Source organism: Dermacentor andersoni, chromosome 1 (assembly GCF_023375885.2).
Source record: "Dermacentor andersoni chromosome 1, qqDerAnde1_hic_scaffold, whole genome shotgun sequence".
Classification (NCBI taxonomy): Eukaryota; Metazoa; Arthropoda; class Arachnida; order Ixodida; family Ixodidae; genus Dermacentor; species Dermacentor andersoni.
In genome coordinates, this window is record NC_092814.1 from 242,757,610 (window position 1) to 242,776,885 (window position 19,276).

The following is a 19,276-nucleotide window of genomic DNA, read 5'->3' on the forward strand; positions in this document are numbered from 1 at the left end:
ATCACCCAAGCCCGAGCTTCAGTCGTCTATACCAGTTTGTATCACCATCGACAAGGAGGAATCGTATTCGCCGACGTCGCAGTTTACGTTTCCGCGTTCGCCATGAGCGATCGACATCCCGCGCGTATGCGCGTTCCACAGCTAAAAGTTTAAGCTCTCGTGCTCATAAATATTTTGTAGTTTACATTGGTTTTGCTGCCGTGCGTTGAGGGAATATTGAAGACCTTTATGTATTGCAAGAAAAATGATCTTACTCAAAGCTTGTTTTCTTATTCAACGTTTTCATTTCGTACAAGAAATAAACCATATAGTATTTGCTTTATTTTCTCAGTGAAGAGCCCCTACGTGGAAAACATTATTTAGTGAAAAAATTGTGTGTGTGAGTGCGTGCGCGCGTCGAGAGGGGGGGGGGGGATTTCGTGGGGTTTTCTAGAAAATAACTGGGTAGTTAAAGGGTCGGCGCAGACTAAAGGCACCGTCGAAGACACTTTTCATTCTTTGTTTTACGGTTTTTGCCACTAGTTCAGTTAAATTAGGGACCACGACACACGACAAATTGGGAGTAAGAGCAAGCCCGATCGTACTTGAAAATTGTGTGTAAAACGGTGAAGGGACCGTTTGGTTGTGCAAGAAATAGTAACATTTTTACTGACCCTAATGTTAATTGCCCACGTACGTACACCCCATACAGAACGGAGCAAAGGAGTCATTATTGAGACGTTTATGATCTTCGGGCAAGTTAAAAATATCGTGCACTGTCATCAGCATATAAACGATTGCTAGAATTAAGCAACATGTGCCAATGGTTATGTCCAGGTATGTTGGAACAGCTAACGATCTAGCAAACTGAATTTTCGTGCTCTGCGTTTCTAGCAAATGCAGTTAGTAGAAAAAAGTGTAGTTGCGTGCCACAACCAAAACATTAGTAGAGCCATGGTCCTCCAATCCTTTTTAAAAGTAAAAAAAAAAACCGACATCTGGTACCACCGAACTTTGGTGCCAGTAACATTTGACCACTGTAGTGTGGACAGACGCACGCACGTCGACCGCTTGTTCTATCTATCTATCTATCTATCTATCTATCTATCTATCTATCTATCTATCTATCTATCTATCTATATATCTATCTATCTATCTATCTATCTATCTATCTATCTATCTATCTATCTATCTATCTATCTATCTATCTATCTATCTATCTATCTGTATGTCCTTCTCTTCTTCCTAATTTTTCGTCTTGATGTTATTACGGGTGGCATTGCAAGGCCTGTGATTAAATGTAGCTGGGGTCTGAAGAGAAACACTAAATCAGTTTGTACTAAAAACGAGAAAGAAGGGGGTTAACCGAGGGGTTCGATTTTTATTAATCTTATCATAAGAAGCCAACATTTACAAAGACACCAAGGACAACATAGGGGAAATTACTTGCACTTACTAATTGAATTAAAGAAATGATAAATTAATGGCAATGAAAGTGGACGAAAAAACAACTTGCCGCAGGTAGGGAGCGATCCCACGTCTTCGTATTACGCCTGCGATTCTCTACCCCATTGAGCTACCGCGGCGCCGTTTCCCCATTCACTTTCCCCGTGGTGGCGCTAGCTAACACTCCCAAGGTTAGTTCTAGTATGGTGTTCTAGTCCCCTTCTAGTTCACTATAGTTCTAGCATAGCGGCTATGGTTCTAGTCACGGAGGAAGGAAACTAAGGAGAAGCCCTGACGTCACTCTTTGTGAAGCGAAAGTGAAGCCGGAAGTTGGCGTTGCTCATGGCGTTGCTCCGCCTATCGGGCCAGCTCTCCTCTTTTGTTTACATTTCTCGCGAAACCACGCCGCGCTGCACGCAACCGTGCTGCTCGGACCCGCGCGCTCCGCAGCAATATACTAAACAATCGTTAGCACGTTAGCATGATTCCTCCAAAGAGGGCAAAATTTCCCACGAATATTCCTTCGTCCGTTGCCATTGCCGTGGCGCGGTACATTGCGTACAGCGTTGCATACGCGTTCATTTCACGAACTTTAGTTCCTCCTGTCCCACCTGGCCACAGCAACATCCGGTAGAGCACGGTCCAGATAACGCAGCGCAGCAAAACACGCAGACCAACGCAAACCTGCCCGCACGGCGCCTTTGCCACGGTACGAAACCTACGGAGCAACACGTGTGACCGCACAGAACAATAACAAAGCCGCCATTGTGGCCCGAAAGGCGGGGCCACTACAGCAAAGAAATAAAAAAACAGCAAGACAAAGGAGAACCTACTACGTAATTTCCTTAACACTTTTCTCCCAGCGCGCGGAGGGGGTAGGGCCTCTCCTCACTTTCCTTCCTCCATGGTTCTAGTAGTAAAAACATAAATACCCAAGAAAGTGGATGGGGAAACGGCGCGCGGGAGCTCAGTTGATTAGAGCATCGCACACGTAATGCGAAGACATGGGATCGTTCCTCACCTGCGGCAAGTTGTTTTTCATCCACTTTTATTGCCATTAATTTATCATTTCTTTAATTCAATTAGTAAGAATTAGTAATTTCCGCTATGTTGTCCTTGGTGTCTTTGTTGGCTTCTTAATTATGATTTGTACTAATAAAGTATTAGTTCTAAACTTTTTTTTTTAATTTCGCGCTAAGAGCCTGATTATAGAAAAGAAACGAAAGAACAAACCCGTTTTAGCGACAAAAGCTTAACAGAAAGCTAAATACACGCATCGCTCTCCTTACCAAGCAAGCTCAAGGCTATGCGTACCACCTCGTCAGGCAAAACTGGCACGCTTCCTGTGACAAGCTACAGGGGACTCTGAGCACGAAGGGACCTGGCACCTCCTACGCGCACTCCTGGCCACTGAACCCACCAAAACGAAACAGAAGCAGCATCTCTACAGTTTTATCCACAACCACGCCGGATCAGAACAACACCTCCTGCGAGAAATACAAAAACTGTAGCATTGCCACGGCACGCGGCCTGAACAGTTACGAGGCACAGCCCGCTCGAACATAGAAGACATTTATTTAGGTGCGTGTGACAGCTTTTATCCCCTGGAGTGGGAAGGGAAGTGGGAGCAAAAAGAAGGAACGGATGCGCATGCGCAGAACTAGCATGACGAAGACACAACACCGCCCTCTCCTCAAAAATGGAACCGTTGCACTGGCTTGCGCTGCCTCGTTGACCGGCGCAGAACTTGCTGCGAAGCTTCGGCCGGACTCAAGGTAGTTGGGAGAGGAGGGGTGTGAGGTCGAATGCTGCAGTCGTCCACAATTTGGGCTGTATCTGGAGGATTAACTGGGGCGGCCGCTTCCAAGGAAGTGGTTGCATTGGTGGCCGTGCTGGGACCTGGCGTCTGGTTGGACCCTGGACCACGAGCAGTCCTATCGGTGTCCGGAAACCTTGGTGATGAATCTGAGCGGCGGCGCACGTGATCGACGTGGCGCTTGACAATGGCAGTTGGAGTCTCTACGGTTACCATTCGTGCTCTGGTCGCCGATTTGACACGACCAGGGATCCACTTCTCTCCCTGTCCGTAATTGCGGACGTACACCCTGCTGTCTGGCGGCAGTGTCCAGTCGTGGCTCCCCTCAGTTGGACCTGCAACAGTAACAGGGAAGCAGGTGTCTAGACGCGATCTTATTTGATACCCGAGGAGCATCTCTGAAGGCGATTTTCCAGTCTTCAGAGGTGTTCGTCTATAATTGAACAGTAGCCGTACCAATTTCTCGTCGAGATCGCCTCCCTTTATTTTCTGAATACACTCATTTATCGTTCGCACTGCCCTTTTAGCAGCTCCGTTTGACTGTGGATGAAAAGGTGCCGCACACAGATGCGCGATGTTTTCTGCTGTAAATGTGGCAAATTCCTTACTCGTGAACTGTGTGCCGTTGTCCGATACTATTGTACGTGGCACACCAAAACGGGCAAATATGCTCCTCAGAGCCCTTATTGTGCTTTCCACATTTGCATGCTTCATAGGAATCGCTTCGGTCCATTTGGAGTGCGCGGCCACTACAACTAGGACCATCTTCCCGGTTACGGGTCCTGCGAAGTCGATATGAATCCGAGACCACCGTTCTTCCGTCTTCGGCCAGTTTAGGGGAGGTGCGGCCGGTAGCATAAGTAAATTTGCTATGCAATTCTTACATTTGGCCGCGCGCTGCTCTATGTCGCGGTCAAGTCCTGGCCACCAAAATAGGGAGCGTGCCACGGCTTTCATAGCCGATGATCCTTGGTGGGTTTCGTGAAGAAGTTGCAGGAAACGCTCTCTGGCGTCACTTGGTATGACGACGCGATTTCCCCAGTATACGAGGTCGTGGGCCAATGACAATTCTAGCCTACGCCCATAATAAGGTGCTAAATCGGGCTTTATGTTTGTCTTGCTTTTTGGCCAACCGCGTAACACGTAATCTTGAACCTTACGCAATGTAGAGTCGACGGCCGTTAGGTCCTTCAGTTCACGCGTTGAGACCACACCTTCATCTAAGCTTTCGAGTGCGAGGACGTACTCCGGGGGCTCACCTTCACCTCCGTTTCCGGTGGTCTGCTGTGGTAGTCTGCTTAGGGCATCCGAGTTCAGTTGTTTCCCAGGAACATACTGAAGCTTGTATGTGTAGCCTCCGAGGTACAGTGCCCAGCGTTGAATTCGCGCAGCCGCCATAGTTGGTGTCTGGCGGTCGGGTCTCAGCAGGCTGACGAGTGATTGATGATCCGTAACCAACGTAAATTCACGACCTAGAAGATAGTCCTGGAATTTCGTCACCGAAAACCAAAGCCAACGCTTCACGTTCTAACTGGGAGTAGTTCTGCTCTGCTTGGGCCAGTGTTCTTGAGCGAAAACCTATAGGCCTATTTACGTTGTTGAGAGGGTGAAACAGAACTGCTCCGGCCCCCAGTGACGACGCATCGCACTCTAGCTTGAGTTCCTTTGCAGGGTCGAAATGTAGTACAAGAATTGGCACATTTTTCAGATTTTCTTTTGCTGCATCGAAGGCAGCCTTTTGCGACGCGTTCCATTGCCACCGCGCATTCTTTTCCAATAGTGGATACAGCGGTGCTAGGTACGTTGACATGTTTGGCAAAAATTTCGCGTAGAAAGTCAACATTCCGATAAATGACCGTAGTTCGGTCACGTTCCGCGGATAAGGTGTGCGCATGATAGCTTCCACGTTGTTTTCTATTGGATGAAGGTCCTCGCCGTCAATGCGATGTCCGAGGTATACAACTGCCGGTTGTCGAAATTTACATTTGTAATACTGTAACTTAACCCCGTGATTCCGAAAACGCTCTAAGACGACTTTCAATCGCTCTCCATTATCGCCTTTCTTCTCGGACGCGATTACATCATCAAGATAGGCTTGAACGCCGGGTAAGCCACTGATAATCGTGTCGATTTTTCTCTGGAAGATCGACGGTACAGACGATATTCCGAACGGAAGCCGATTATAGCAAAATAAGCCTTTGTTCGTATTGATTACGCAAAGTTTGCGTGCGGCTTCGTCTAGAGGCACCTGACTGTAAGCGTCGCGCAAGTCGAGGGTGCTGAAACATTCACTGCCACTTAAAGCTGCGAACATATCCTCGATTACAGGAATAGAATACTGTTCGATTGCGCAAACCGGGTTCAATGTAACTTTAAAATCCTCACAAATCCGCACCGAGTCATCTTTTTTTAACACCCGTACTATGGGCTTTGCCCAATCCGAATGGCTGACTGGCGATAAGATGCCAAGGGAAACGAGTCGGTCCAGCTCCAAAGCTACCTTATCGCGTAGAGAATAAGGAAGAGATCTCGCCTTACGAAACATTGGTATTGCTCCATCTTTGAGTTGTAGGCTTGCTGGAGGACCCTTCATTTGACCGAGTTCCGTAATAAAGATGTCCTGGTAGTCTGTGAAAATGGCCTTGACCTTGCAGGTGTCCATTTCGCTCGTTTCTGTGGCTCCGCAGGCCAGTGTCACATGTAGCGCCGGTGCACCAGCGTTGTCCAGCAGCGTCAGCAGGTCCCTTCCGCATAGGCTTGGCCCTTCGCAGTCGAGCACTGCGGGGGGACAGTCCACGAGCACGTCTTTGAAGCCTACACGTAATGTCAGGTCGCCCAGCACCGGTAACCTCCCTGCGTAGCTAGACAACTTCACACGTGACGGCTTCAAGGCAGGCCAATGGTTTCGATGCTTCATGTACAGTTCCCGAGAAATGACACATACTGGTGACCCGGTATCGACGTCCATGGCTACTTGAACGCCGCCCCATATAAATGAGCGGCGGATTGGCGGCTCGAATTTTTACGCTCCGAAACCAATTTATAAAGGTGGACTTCGTCACTGCCATCTTCCATTGGCGCTGTTTCCGTTATAGCCAGTGCATTTGCGTGCATCGCTCTGGTAGCTAACCTTCCGCGGTTAGGGTGGCTTTGACATTTCTTAGCAAGGTGTCCCCGCCGCCCACAGCGGTAGCAACGTGCATTTGCCCATCCGCAACTGACACCATCGTGTTTTCAGCTGCCCCACCTTCCGCATTCTAGATGTTCTTCAGCGTTTCTGTTTTCCCCGGAGGGCGTTTTTCGAGCCGCCTGCAATTTCAATAGAGCCTTTGGCTTGGATGACATTTTCATAGCATCATTCTCGGCAGTTTCAGCTGAAATTGCGAGCGCTTCAGCCTCCGCTAGCGTGAGGTCGGCCTTTGCGAGTAATTGCTTCTGTAGGGCCCTTGACCGCACACCGCACACAATACGATCCCTGAGCATCCGCTCCAGGGCGTTGCCAAAATTGCAGTTATCGGCTATGCGGCGTATTTCCACCAGAAACTGAGTGACAGATTCCCCTTCCATCTGGCAGCGATTAAAAAACTTGAAACTTTCCATTATTTCATTGATTGATGGATATTGTTTGTTGGCACAAGGGCCAGAGATGGCCAAAGAGCGCCATGACATTTGGTGATGAATGGCAATGAGTATCGTTGAATATGGTGGTAATCGAGTGGCTGTATATTGGCCTAAAATATTCGCTGTAAATGGTGTAAAATATGTATCTATTAAAATAATGTCAATGAAAAGTGAGTCCTATGGTTGTAAAAGTACGTTGTGAAGGATTAGATACTAAAACATGTTAATTTATAGCAGCACCAGTGCCTCTGCAGAGCCCTTCAGCGCAAGGGCTGCGAGGCATGTGCTCTGTAAGTGATTTCATTGCAGCTACAGCCTCTAAGCAGAGGCTGTTCTACAAATAGCCTGGCCAAATTACTTCTATGGTATTAGTTTCTTCTAAGAACTTGAGTACTGATTTAAAATTAAATGGAGGGTCATTGCCTAAAAAGAAGACTGATTGCAGAGGTATGTTATGACGGTACAAGGAAGGGAAGAACTTTTTTCTCTCCTCTTCTAATAATGGGCACTGAACGAGAACATGAAGGACTGTAAGTCTACTTCCACACCTAGTGCATGTCGGAGGGTTAGTTCCAGTTAGAATATACGAGTGAGTGCTATAGGTGTGCCCAATTCTTAACCTACAGAGCAGTACTTCCTGATGTCTTGTCGTTTTCTCAGCAATCCAGTTTCCTATTTTCGGTTTGATTAGGTGCAGTTTGTTGGATACCTGAGTGTCCCATTGCCGTTGCCAATATTTCCGTAGTTTATGCTGTAAAAATGGCTTAAAGGGACACTAAAGTGAAAAATGATTTCTTCTGTATCAGTAAATTACCGTTCTACAACACCAAAAACACCACTCTTACAACGATAAGACGTTTGGTAAGCCAGAAAAAGCGCAAAAACAACTACGGGTGGCGACGCCTACTTAACTTCCCGCACCTGGGGGCTGTCACGTCGTGGATTTTGATGGCATCTTCTAGGGCCTACTAATTATATATAGCGGTACAGATTGACTACATTGTGTTATAAAGGGGCCAAATATTAAACATGCCAAGTTTTGGGAACTTTTATTCAGCCAACGCGGCCCAAATGCGAAAACATACTTTGGAATCCCTGACGTCACGCTGACGTACCGGCGCTGGGGTTTCGGCGCGAAATTCAAATACTGATACTTGGACCTTCATTTTCTCATCTAATAATCAAACTATTCTTTTGGAATGACTGCCTGCAGGGTTCTCAAACAATGCTTCATTAGCCTAAACTGATTTATTGTTTTGCTTTAGTGTCCCTTTAAGGTCTGTGTAGGGTACAGGTAAATTAATGTTTGCATCACAAAAAGGTACGGATGCAGCCCTTTCGTCAGCAGCTACGTTGCCCTCTAGGCCTCTATGGCCAGGCACCCAACAAAGAACAATCATTTGGTTAGACATGTATGCTGAACATAGAAGGTTGTCGACTTCATTAAGGATAGAGTTTTTGTGTTTTTGTAGACTTGATATGCAACTAACAACGCTTAATGAGTCTGTGAATATGACAGCCCTTGTTATACCTGTTTGTTTTATATGTTTCACAGCTGAGGGGATCGCGTATGCCTCCGCTGTGAAAATGCTGGTGTTTGGATTTTATGCACCGGACGTCGAAAATGAAGGTCCGAGCGCTGCATAAGCTACACCATAAGTAGACTTTGAAGCGTCTGTATAAAACTCCGCGCAGGAGTACTTCGCCTGGAGTTCGAGAAAGTGTGAATGTATATGCACCTCAGGCGCATGCTTTGTTATTGCGACGAAAGACATATCACACTGGATAGTCTGCCATTCCCAAGGTGGTGCAAGGTTAGTGGGAGTCATTAGGACTGTTTCACGATGTTGAATACCGGTTTCATTTGCCAGTTGTTCTAAGCGCACAGGCAAAGAGCTCGAACAGATGGGCGGTTACGGTGAAGTCTTGCAGAAGACAAGTCAAGTATAGTTGAGTAACACGGATGTTCGTTATTCGATTTACATTTTAAAAAAGTAGCAAAGGCTTAGATATGTTCTGCGTAGGTGTAAAGACCATTCGTTCGCTTCGACATACAGACTTTCCACAGGGCTTGTCCTAAATGCGCCTGTTGCCAGCCGTATACCTAGATTGTGGACTGGGTCGAGAATTTTGAGAGCACTGTCCGATGCGGATTGGTACACCACGGCTCCGTAGTCGACGCGTGATCGTACAAGGCTCTTATACAGGCTAAGCAAACACCTCCTGTCACTGCCCCAGTTTGTTCGAGAAAGTAGCTTCAGCAGGTTCATAGTCTCCAGGCACTTCGCTTTAAGATATTTCAAGTGGGGAATGATATTAAGTTTTGTGTCCAAAATAATACCTAAAAATTTATGTTCAAGGCTGACCGATAGTCGTTCTCCGTTAAGGTGAATGGCGGGTTCCGGTGACATGCCTCTCTTGTTTGAGAATAGAACACATGTGCTTTTTTGAGGGTTAAATTTAAAACCATTTTCTTCTGACCATTTTGACAGTTTGTTTAAGCCAAGCTGTAGCTGTCTCTAGCAGATGCTGAGATTGCACGACCTAAAAGCTATTTGTACATCGTCCACATAAACCGAGTAAAAGAGTGTGCGAGGTATGATGTTATGCAAGGAGTTCATTTTCACAATAAAGAGTGTACAGCTCAGCACTCCACCCTGCGGTACACCTGTCTCCTGTGAGAATGATCGAGACTGCACATTGCCAACTCTAACGCGAAATGTTCTGTCAGACAGGTAGCTCTCAATAATGGTCAGCAAGTTGCCGCGTATACCGATTCCAGAAATATCCCGAAGGATCCCGAAGCGCCACGTAGTGTCAATGCCTTTTCCATATCAAGGAATACAGATACGACAAGCTGTTTGTGGATAAAGGCTTCACGGATGCACATTTCCATGCGGACAAGCTGGTCTGTCGTTGACCTACCTTCCCTGAAACCACATTGGTATGGGTCTAATATTTTGTTGGTTTCAAGATAGTGGAGCAAGCGTTTATTCGCCATCTTTTCAAAGAGTTTGCATAGGCAGCTTGTCAACGTTATCGGCCTATAACTGTTTGCCAAGGAAGGGTCCTTACCCTGTTTCAGAATGGGAATTATAATGGCCTCTTTCCAGACAGAGGGAATCTGGCCGGAAGACCATATACCATTGTAAAGAAAAAGAAAAGTTTTTTTGTGTTTCAGATGGCAGGTGCTTTAACATTTCATATATTATGCGGTCAGAGCCTGGGGCAGATTTGTTGCAGCCGTTTAGTGCTGCTTGAAGCTCTGCTATACCAAATGGTTTATTGTATACTGTTACGTTTCGCCTACGACGCGCGGTATAGCCGGCGCGGATGCAACGGACGCCGGGGCTTCGTTCAAAGCGGCGGACATTTTGGCCCGTTCGGAGCTGCCGCAAAGCCTCCCCGCCAAGCGCGTCCAGGCGTGTTTCAGTGCCACGTGTCTTCGTGTGTGCGTGTGTGTGTGTGCCCACGCTTGTCAAAGCGCGGCAGCCGGGGAGAGGAGCTCCCCTAGTGTGAAGCGAGGAGGTCTGACCGGCGCCGGCTTGGCGGATGCGTCACTACACTCGTCTCAACGTGTCTCTCAGCCTGTCCGTGCCCCGCCGTCACGTGGTCTCATCCCGTGACCTTCCTTCTTGCCCGCGACGCCGAGAGTATAAGAGCAGCTGCCCCCGGACGCCAGGAGAGAGGCTCCGATTTCTTCCGTTGAGTTACGTGCTCTCCCGTCTCTCCACTTCGGTCGACCTGACCCCCCGCTCTTTTGCGATGCTAGAATAAACAAGTTGTTCTGTTACCAGTCGACTCATGCTTTGCCGGGACCTTCGGATGCTTCCAGTTGTGCCCCAGGCCGCCAGGCCAACGCTACCCTTGGGGCTTGCGACCCATTTGCAACAACTCGTGCTAGCGGTGCATTTGCAATAACGGGCGTCAGCACTGAGGTTCCAACAACCGGTGCCAGCGGTGGGATTCCAACAACTGACTGCCAGCGGTGAGATCGCGACAACGGAGGCCAGCAGCGAAGATATGCGGTTGACTGTATGCTGAGCAGCACAACGACCATCCGGGAGCAGTGCAACGAGCCCTGTGTGATGACTGGTTGCCTGCAGCGGAACGACTGCGCTGAATTCTTGGCTGCGAGGTTTGGTGAGTGCGGGACTTTCTTCTTCTGAGTTTTGCCAGGCTTTTGTTAGTGTCAGAAACAGAGCTGGTAATTGTGGTTGTCGTTGCTGCCGGGTTAGTTTGCGGCAAGACAATAGTAGACAGTAGAGAAAGCAGCATTCAGAGCAGCCATGGATTTGAAGTCGTTGCGCAAACCGAAATTGCTGGAGCTTGCAAGAGAGTTGGGTCTGGATGTCTCAGACAAACTCAGAAAACCAGAACTGCTAAGGGCTATTCTTGAGTTAGAAGCGGAGGATGACGAGCTGTCGGAATGCCTTGAGACCATTGAGGAGAGGGCAAAAAGACAGGAGCGCGAACTTAAAGAACAGAAAGAGAGACAGGAGCGTGAACTTAAAGAACAGAAAGAGAAAGATGAGCGTGAACTTAAAGAACAGAAAGAGAAAGATGAGCGTGAACGAAAAGAACAGAAAGAAAAAGAAGAGCGTGAACGTAAAGAACAGATAGAACGAGAGCAACAAGAGGAAGAAAGAGAGCGCGACCGTCAACACGCTTTGGAAATGAAGCGTCTCGAGTTAGAGATGGAACGCGATCGTAATGGAAGTCAGGCACACGGTGCAGGAGAACGAGTATTGTTCAAAATGACTGACCTGATGCGGCCGTTTAAGCTTGGAGAGGACATTGGTTTGTTCCTGGTTAACTTTGAGCGAACGTGCGAGAAGCAGGGGTTCTCTCGGGAAACGTGGCCACAGCGCTTGCTCACTTTGTTACCCGGCGAGGCGGCCGACGTAGTCGCTCGCTTGAATAGAGAGGAGGCAGAGAATTTCGACAAAGTGAAATCGAGTCTGCTAAAAAAGTACAGGCTGTCAGCGGAGGCGTTCCGTCGGAAGTTTCGGGAAAATGAGAAAGGTAAAAGTGAGTCATATACAGAGTTTGCCTACAGGCTTATGTCAAACATGCAGGAGTGGCTCAAAGAAGAGAAAGCGTTTGGTGACCACGAGAAAGTTCTGCAGTGTTTCGGGCTGGAACAGTTTTATAGTCGGTTACCTGAGAACGTGCGGTACTGGGTCTTGGATAGGCCAGACGTTAGTACGGTGGCTAGAGCCGCTGAGCTAGCCGAGGAGTTTGTGACGCGTCGGGCTCGCGGAGCTAAGGACGGTCAAAAGGGTGAATTTGGCTCCAAGTTTGAGAGGCCGAAGTTCACGCCCATGAGAGCAAAGGGGGACACACGTAGTGCGGATGCGAGTGAAAGCAGTCCGACCGAACGTAAGGAGACGGCGGCAGCCGAAGCCGAACGCAGAAAGCGGTTCGAGACGAGGCAAGTGCGCGTGTGTTATACGTGTCAGAAGCCGGGTCACTTTTCGGCGCAGTGTCCAGAAACAAAAACAAAAGTCGTGTTTTTGTCATTATGCAGCACTGACGAGAACATGAAGCTTCTCGAGCCTTACATGCGAGACCTCCTCGTGAACGGGAAAGAGTGCCGAGTGCTTCGCGATTCCGCAGCTACAATGGATGTAGTTCACCCCTCTTACGTAGAACCCGATATGTTCACGGGCGAGTGCGCATGGATCAAGCAAGCCGTGGAAGCTCATAGCGTGTGTCTGCCCGTAGCAAAAGTGCTTATTGAAGGACCTTTCGGAGCGCTTGAGACGGAGGCCGCAGTGTCATCTATGCTGCCCCCCCAGTACCCGTACCTATTTTCGAACAGGTCCGATCACCTCCTGCGCGAGAAGGGGCTTTTGTTTGGTGAGGCCAGCGTTCAGGCCTTAACCAGATCGAAGGTTCGGGAGCTCGCTGCAAAGGCGGTAGTTGCGGGGCCGACGTTGTCGAACAATGAGAAAGGGTCAGAGGCGCAGCAAGCTGATATTCAGAGCACGCCCGAACTGAATAAAATTGAGCCTGTAGCGTTAAAGGCACCAGATACTGGAGAGGAAATTCCCGATGCGGGAAAGTTAGAAGAGCTATCTGCAGATTTGCTCATCGCGCCTACGTCAGACGGACTTAATAGGTTGCTAAAAGTCAGCCGGTCGGCTTTGATAGCCGAGCAAAAGAAGGATGGCAGCCTAGAAAACATACGCTGCATTGTCAAGGATGGTATCGCCAAGAAAAATGCTCGCTTTGTGGAAAGAGCTGGGGTCCTGTACCGGAAGTATCTAGACCGCAGGGGAGTGGAGTTCGATCAGCTGATCGTGCCTCAGTGCTATCGTCAGGATCTGTTGCGCTTGTCGCATGGGGGTTCGTGGTCCGGACACCTAGGAGTTAAGAAAACTAAGGACCGTCTCTTGCAAGAGTACTATTGGCCAGGGTGTTTTCGGGACGCAGACCACTTTGTGAGGACATGTGACACCTGTCAGCGGGTGGGCAAACCAGGGGACAAATCGAGGGCGCCGTTGAAGTTGGTACCTATCATTACGGAGCCTTTTAGACGGCTCGTTATTGATACAGTGGGACCTCTGCCGGTAACAACCACGGGGCACAGACACATTTTGACTGTGATCTGCCCAGCGACAAAGTTCCCTGAAGCAGTGCCGCTTAAAGAACTCAGCTCAGTTGAGATAGTCAATGCACTACTGTCCATATTTGCGCGAGTAGGTTTTCCTGCGGAAATCCAGTCAGATCAGGGCACGGTGTTTACGAGCGCTTTGACGACAGCCTTTCTCGAAAGGTGCGGGGTAAAGCTGTTACACAGCTCAGTGTACCACCCACAGTCGAATTCCGTTGAAAAGCTCCACTCCGTCATGAAGCGCGTGTTGAGAGCATTGTGTTTTGAACAACAAATTGACTGGGAGCTGTGTCTGCCTGGGGTGATGTTTGCATTAGGGACCGCGCCGCATGCGGCTACGGGGTTTTCGCCAGCTGAGCTAGTGTACGGTCGCTCGCTGCGATCTCCGCTTCGCATGCTTCGAGAATCGTGGGAAGGCAGGGGCGACGACCCAGTCGTGGTGGAGTACGTGCTTAAGCTCCTCGAACGCTTAAGAAGGGCACAGGAGTTGTCAGGTGAAGCAATGGCAAAGGCCCAGCAGAGGGCCAAGGTTTATTATGATCGGACAGCCAGGGCCCGTCGTTTTGAGGTGGGCGATGAGGTCATGATATTGCGCACGTCGCTAAAGAACAAACTCGACGTGCAGTGGGAGGGCCCAGCACGGATTGTTCAGAAACTGTCGGACGTTAACTACGTGGTGAGTCTGCCAGGAAAGCGGAAAGCACAGCAAGTTTACCACTGTAACCTGCTCAAACCCTATAAACAACGGGAAGCAGTGGTGTGCATGATGGTAAACGTTCCCGAAGAGCTTCCGGTCGAGCTTCCGGGACTAGGCTCAGTGACGAACAGGAAAGACACCGATCAAGTCATTAGTGACTTAATCAGTAAAGCATCGCTGTCGCCTGAGCAGAAAACCGAACTACACCAGCTCTTACAAGAGTTTCAAGGTCTGTTCTCTGAGAGGCCTGGTAGGACTTCTGTCCTTACTCATGACATAGAACTTACCTCGCCAGAGCCAGTACGATCCAAGGCGTACCGGGTGTCACCCCGCCAGCACGATATTATGGAGGCTGAGGTAAAGAAAATGCTACAGCTCGGTGTTATTGAGGCGGGTGAGAGTGATTATACCTCCCCTTTGATTTTAGTTGAGGTACCGGGCAAGGAACCTCGTCCTTGCGTCGACTACCGCAGGCTTAATTCCATCACTAAGGATCAAATTTATCCGATCCCTAACATCGAGGAGCGCCTTGAGAAAGTTAGTAGCGCTCAGTTTATTTCCACCCTAGATCTTGTCAGGGGTTATTGGCAGGTTCCACTTACAGAAGAGGCTAGTAGGTATGCGGCGTTCATTTCACCAATGGGGACATTCCGTCCTAAAGTTTTGAGTTTTGGTTTGAAGAACGCGCCATACTGCTTTTCAAGCCTCATGGATAAAGTGTTGCGGGGACAGCAAGAATTCGCTTTACCGTATTTAGACGACGTAGCGATATTCTCCGCATCCTGGTCTGAGCATATGGCACACTTGCGGGCAGTGCTAACCCGCCTGCGCGAAGCGGGCTTGACAGTCAAGGTTCCCAAGTGCCAGTTAGCACAGGCCGAGGTTGTCTACCTCGGTCACGTGATTGGTCGGGGTCGTCGCCGCCCCTCTGAAATAAAGGTGGCCGCTGTGCGAGACTTCGCGCAACCGCGCACGAAGACCGATATTCGGTCGTTCTTAGGTGTCGCCGGCTACTATCAGAGGTACATCCCCAGGTACTCTGATATCGCGGCTCCCTTGACGGATGCTCTAAGAAAGACAGAGCCGCAAACAGTCGTCTGGGATGAGACGAAGGAAAGAGCTTTTAGCGCCCTAAAGAGCGCCCTAACAAGCCAGCCTGTGCTACGATCGCCCGACTACACAAAAGGGTTCGTTGTTCAGTGTGATGCTAGTGAGCGAGGCATGGGCGTTGTACTGTGCCAACGGGAAAATGGAGAAGTAGAACACCCCGTCCTGTATGCTAGTCGTAAGCTGACCAGTCGTGAGCAGGCGTACAGCGCCACCGAGAAAGAGTGTGCGTGTATCGTGTGGGCCGTTCAGAAATTGTCATGCTACCTAGCCGGCTCGAGGTTTATCATTGAGACGGATCACTGCCCTCTCCAATGGCTGCAGACCATCTCTCCCAAAAATGGCCGCCTCCTGCGCTGGAGCCTCGCTTTGCAACAATATTCCTTTGAGGTGCGTTACAAAAAGGGGAGTCTCAACGGTAACGCCGATGGCTTAAGTCGAAGCCCCTAACGTGGGAATCAGCCTCAAAATTGTTTGTTACTGATGTTTTTCTTCCTGAGGCAGGATTTTTAACATATTGCTTTTGTGTAGTGTTTCAAAGTGATGATGTGCTTTCTAGTGCAATTTTCCGATTTGTGGACGCGTTCTGAGTGCTGCTAGACTACTGTAAGGAACTAGACAGTGGTATAAAAGGGGAAAGAGCCTGGCAGGACTTGGTGAGGGTTTTTTCGTGCTTGCTGACTGAGCGTTTGAGTTTCGGCGTAGTTCTAACGCTTGCCGGGAACGAAAACAAATATGTCGACTCTCCCGAAGTCACTTTGCAGTGTCCTGTGTGAACCTGAACGAGAGAACGATGCCTTCTCTGTGCGCTGCGCTCAAGAAACGCCGAAGGACGCCCGACTTCGGTTATGAGCATCATCGAGCGACATCCCTCCGGACAGCGGATGCAGTCCCCTGACCATCGGGATCTCCTTCCCCCGGCGGGGCGGTCTGTTACGTTTCGCCTACGACGCGCGGTATAGCCGGCGCGAATGCAACGGACGCCGGGGCTTCGTTCAAAGCGGCGGACATTTTGGCCCGTTCGGAGCTGCCGCAAAGCCTCCCCGCCAAGCGCGTCCAGGCGTGTTTCAGTGCCACGTGTCTTCGTGTGTGCGTGTGTGTGTGTGCCCACGCTTGTCAAAGCGCGGCAGCCGGGGAGAGGAGCTCCCCAAGTGTGAAGCGAGGAGGTCTGATCGGCGCCGGCTTGGCGGATGCGTCACTACACTCGTCTCAACGTGTCTCTCAGCCTGTCCGTGCCCCGCCGTCACGTGGTCTCATCCCGTGACCTTCCTTCTTGCCCGCGACGCCGAGAGTATAAGAGCAGCTGCCCCCGGACGCCAGGAGAGAGGCTCCGATTTCTTCCGTTGAGTTACGTGCTCTCCCGTCTCTCCACTTCGGTCGACCTGACCGCCCGCTCTTTTGCGATGCTAGAATAAACAAGTTGTTCTGTTACCAGTCGACTCATGCTTTGCCGGGACCTTCGGATGCTTCCAGTTGTGCCCCAGGCCGCCAGGCCAACGCTGCCCTTGGGGCTTGCGACCCATTTGCAACAACTCTTGCTAGCGGTGCGATTGCAATAACGGGCGTCGGCGCTGAGATCGCAACAATACCTCACATTTCGCACTTTTTTCTACTAATGGCTGCCGTTCTATTCATGTTTTTTGTCTTTGAAATGTGTCAGAATAGTGCGACGAAATGGATATGCGTTCAAGATGTGCGCCTAGATAGTTCGCCTGGTCTTCCATACTATCTCCCTGTGTATTTACTAATGGTAGCGAATAAGGTTGTCGACATTTTATTCTGTGCACTCTATTCCAGACCTTTGTCTCATTCGTGTAAGAGTTAATTCCTTATATATATTTTTGCCAACTCTCTCTTCTAGCTTGTGGGCGCGTTCTCCTTCCCTGAGATTTGACATGCTTGAAATTAACAAGGTTTTCTGCAGTCAGAGAATCGCGGAGCAACCCCCATGCTTTGTTCTGTTTTTTACGCGCGTTACGACACTTCTCGTTCCACCACGGAACACGGCGCTTGTTAGATGATCCCTTTGATTCTGGGATACATTTGGTCGCGGCGTCAATCAGAAAAAAGGTGAAGTATTCAACCGCAGCTTTCAGGCTTAGAGCAGAAATGTCAGCCCACGATATGAGAGTAATTTTTCGGAACTGTTCCCAGTCGGCTGAATCAGTTTTCCACCGATGAAACTGTGGGGGACATTCATTCATCTTCGGTGTAGACAAAACTATCGGGAAATGGTCGCTCCCGTATGGATTTTTAATAATATTCTATTTAAGATCAGGTAAAAGGGTGGGGGATGCAATACTGAGGTATATAGAGGAATAGGTCTTATGTGCAGTATTTTAATATCTAGGTGCCTTACTATTCAAAAGGCATGTACCAGATGAAAAGAGAAACTGTTCATTCAGTCGACCTCGCACATCGCAATGAGAGTCGCCCCATAGGTTGCTGTGTGCATTGAAATCTCCTAGAACCAAATAGGGTTGGGGTAATTGATCTATTAATGTATGGAATTCATGTTTATGAAGCTGATAATGCGGGGGTATATACAGAGAGCAGACGGTAATAAGTTTGTTTAGAAGTATGGCTCGAACGGCCACTGCCTCTAGGGGCGTTTGTAGTTGTAGATGTTGGCACGCTATACCTTTGTCGAGTATAATGGCTACACCGCCAGATGATGCGATGGCATCATCACGATCTTTACGAAAAATAACATAATGACGAAGAAAGTTAGTATGTTTAGATTTAAGATGGGTTTCCTGTACACACAGCACTTTTGGAGTGAGTTCTTTGAGAAGTTCAAGAACATCATCAAAGTTTCCGAGGAGACCTCTGACGTTCCACTGCATAATTAGCGTGTCCATAATGAAGTTAATTTGGTGCTGTGTGTACGGAAACGGAAGTTATGCCTCAAATTACAGAGCTCTTTCGAGGCCCTGTAATCGGGGTTTTGCCCTTTCTGAAGCGTTCGAGGGAGCCTCGCCGCTCCTTAGGCGTTTGGTGTGCCTTCAGGACAGGTGTAGTGTCCATTGCCTCTAGTGAGGCTCCAGACACGTGCTCTTGCGAGCGAGAGGTTACCAGAGAGAGTCCCGCCTTGGAGGGCAAGACCCCTGCGCCCACCAGCCCTTAGGTCGATGGGGCTCCCTGAGGAATTTGGCTACGCTGGCTGTTGCCAGCGCTGGGAGGGACCTCGGACGTTGAGGCAGCCTCGGCTGCGCCCACCTTCGGGGTCGATGGTCCCTTCTCCTCGGTTGACGGAGCAGCGGTAGCTGCAACCGCCGCGGGGGCAGATGGCGTAACTGCCGACTCACTGTTTGTGGGTCGGACAGCCGCCGGAGGCCGTTGTGACGCTGCACCCTGACGGGCCACTTCGGCAAAACTTTTCCTTGGTAGGTATGCTACCCGCCTGCGTGCTTCTTTGAACGATATATTCTCTTTTACTTTGATGGTTACAGTTTCTTTTTCCTTCTTCCAGGAGGGGCACGACCGCGTATACGCGGCGTGCTCCCCATCACAGTTTACACAATGGAGAGAATTCTCACAAGCTTCAGAGATGTGTTCGTGGGCACTGCATTTGGCGCAAGTCTGACGGCCTTGGCAGCTCTGCGAACTGTGGCCGAAACGCTGGCACTTGAAACATCGGAGGGGATTTAGCACGTATGGCCTAACACGGAGTTTTATGTACCCGGCCTCGATTGACTCGGGCAGGACACTTGAACCAAAGGTGATTATTAGGTGCTTCGTTTGAATTTCTTTACCTTCCCTTCTCATCTTAATTCTTCTGACATTGACAACGTTCTGCTCACTGAAGCCCTCCAAGAGTTCAGCCTCTGTGAGCTGGAGCAAATCATCATCAGAGACAACGCCGCGGGTTGTGTTCAGAGTGCGGTGTGGAGTTACTGTCAATGGAACATCCCCAAATGACACTAGACTGGGCAACTTTTCGTATTGTTTCTGATCATGCAGCTCTAACAGGAGATCACCACTTGCCAGC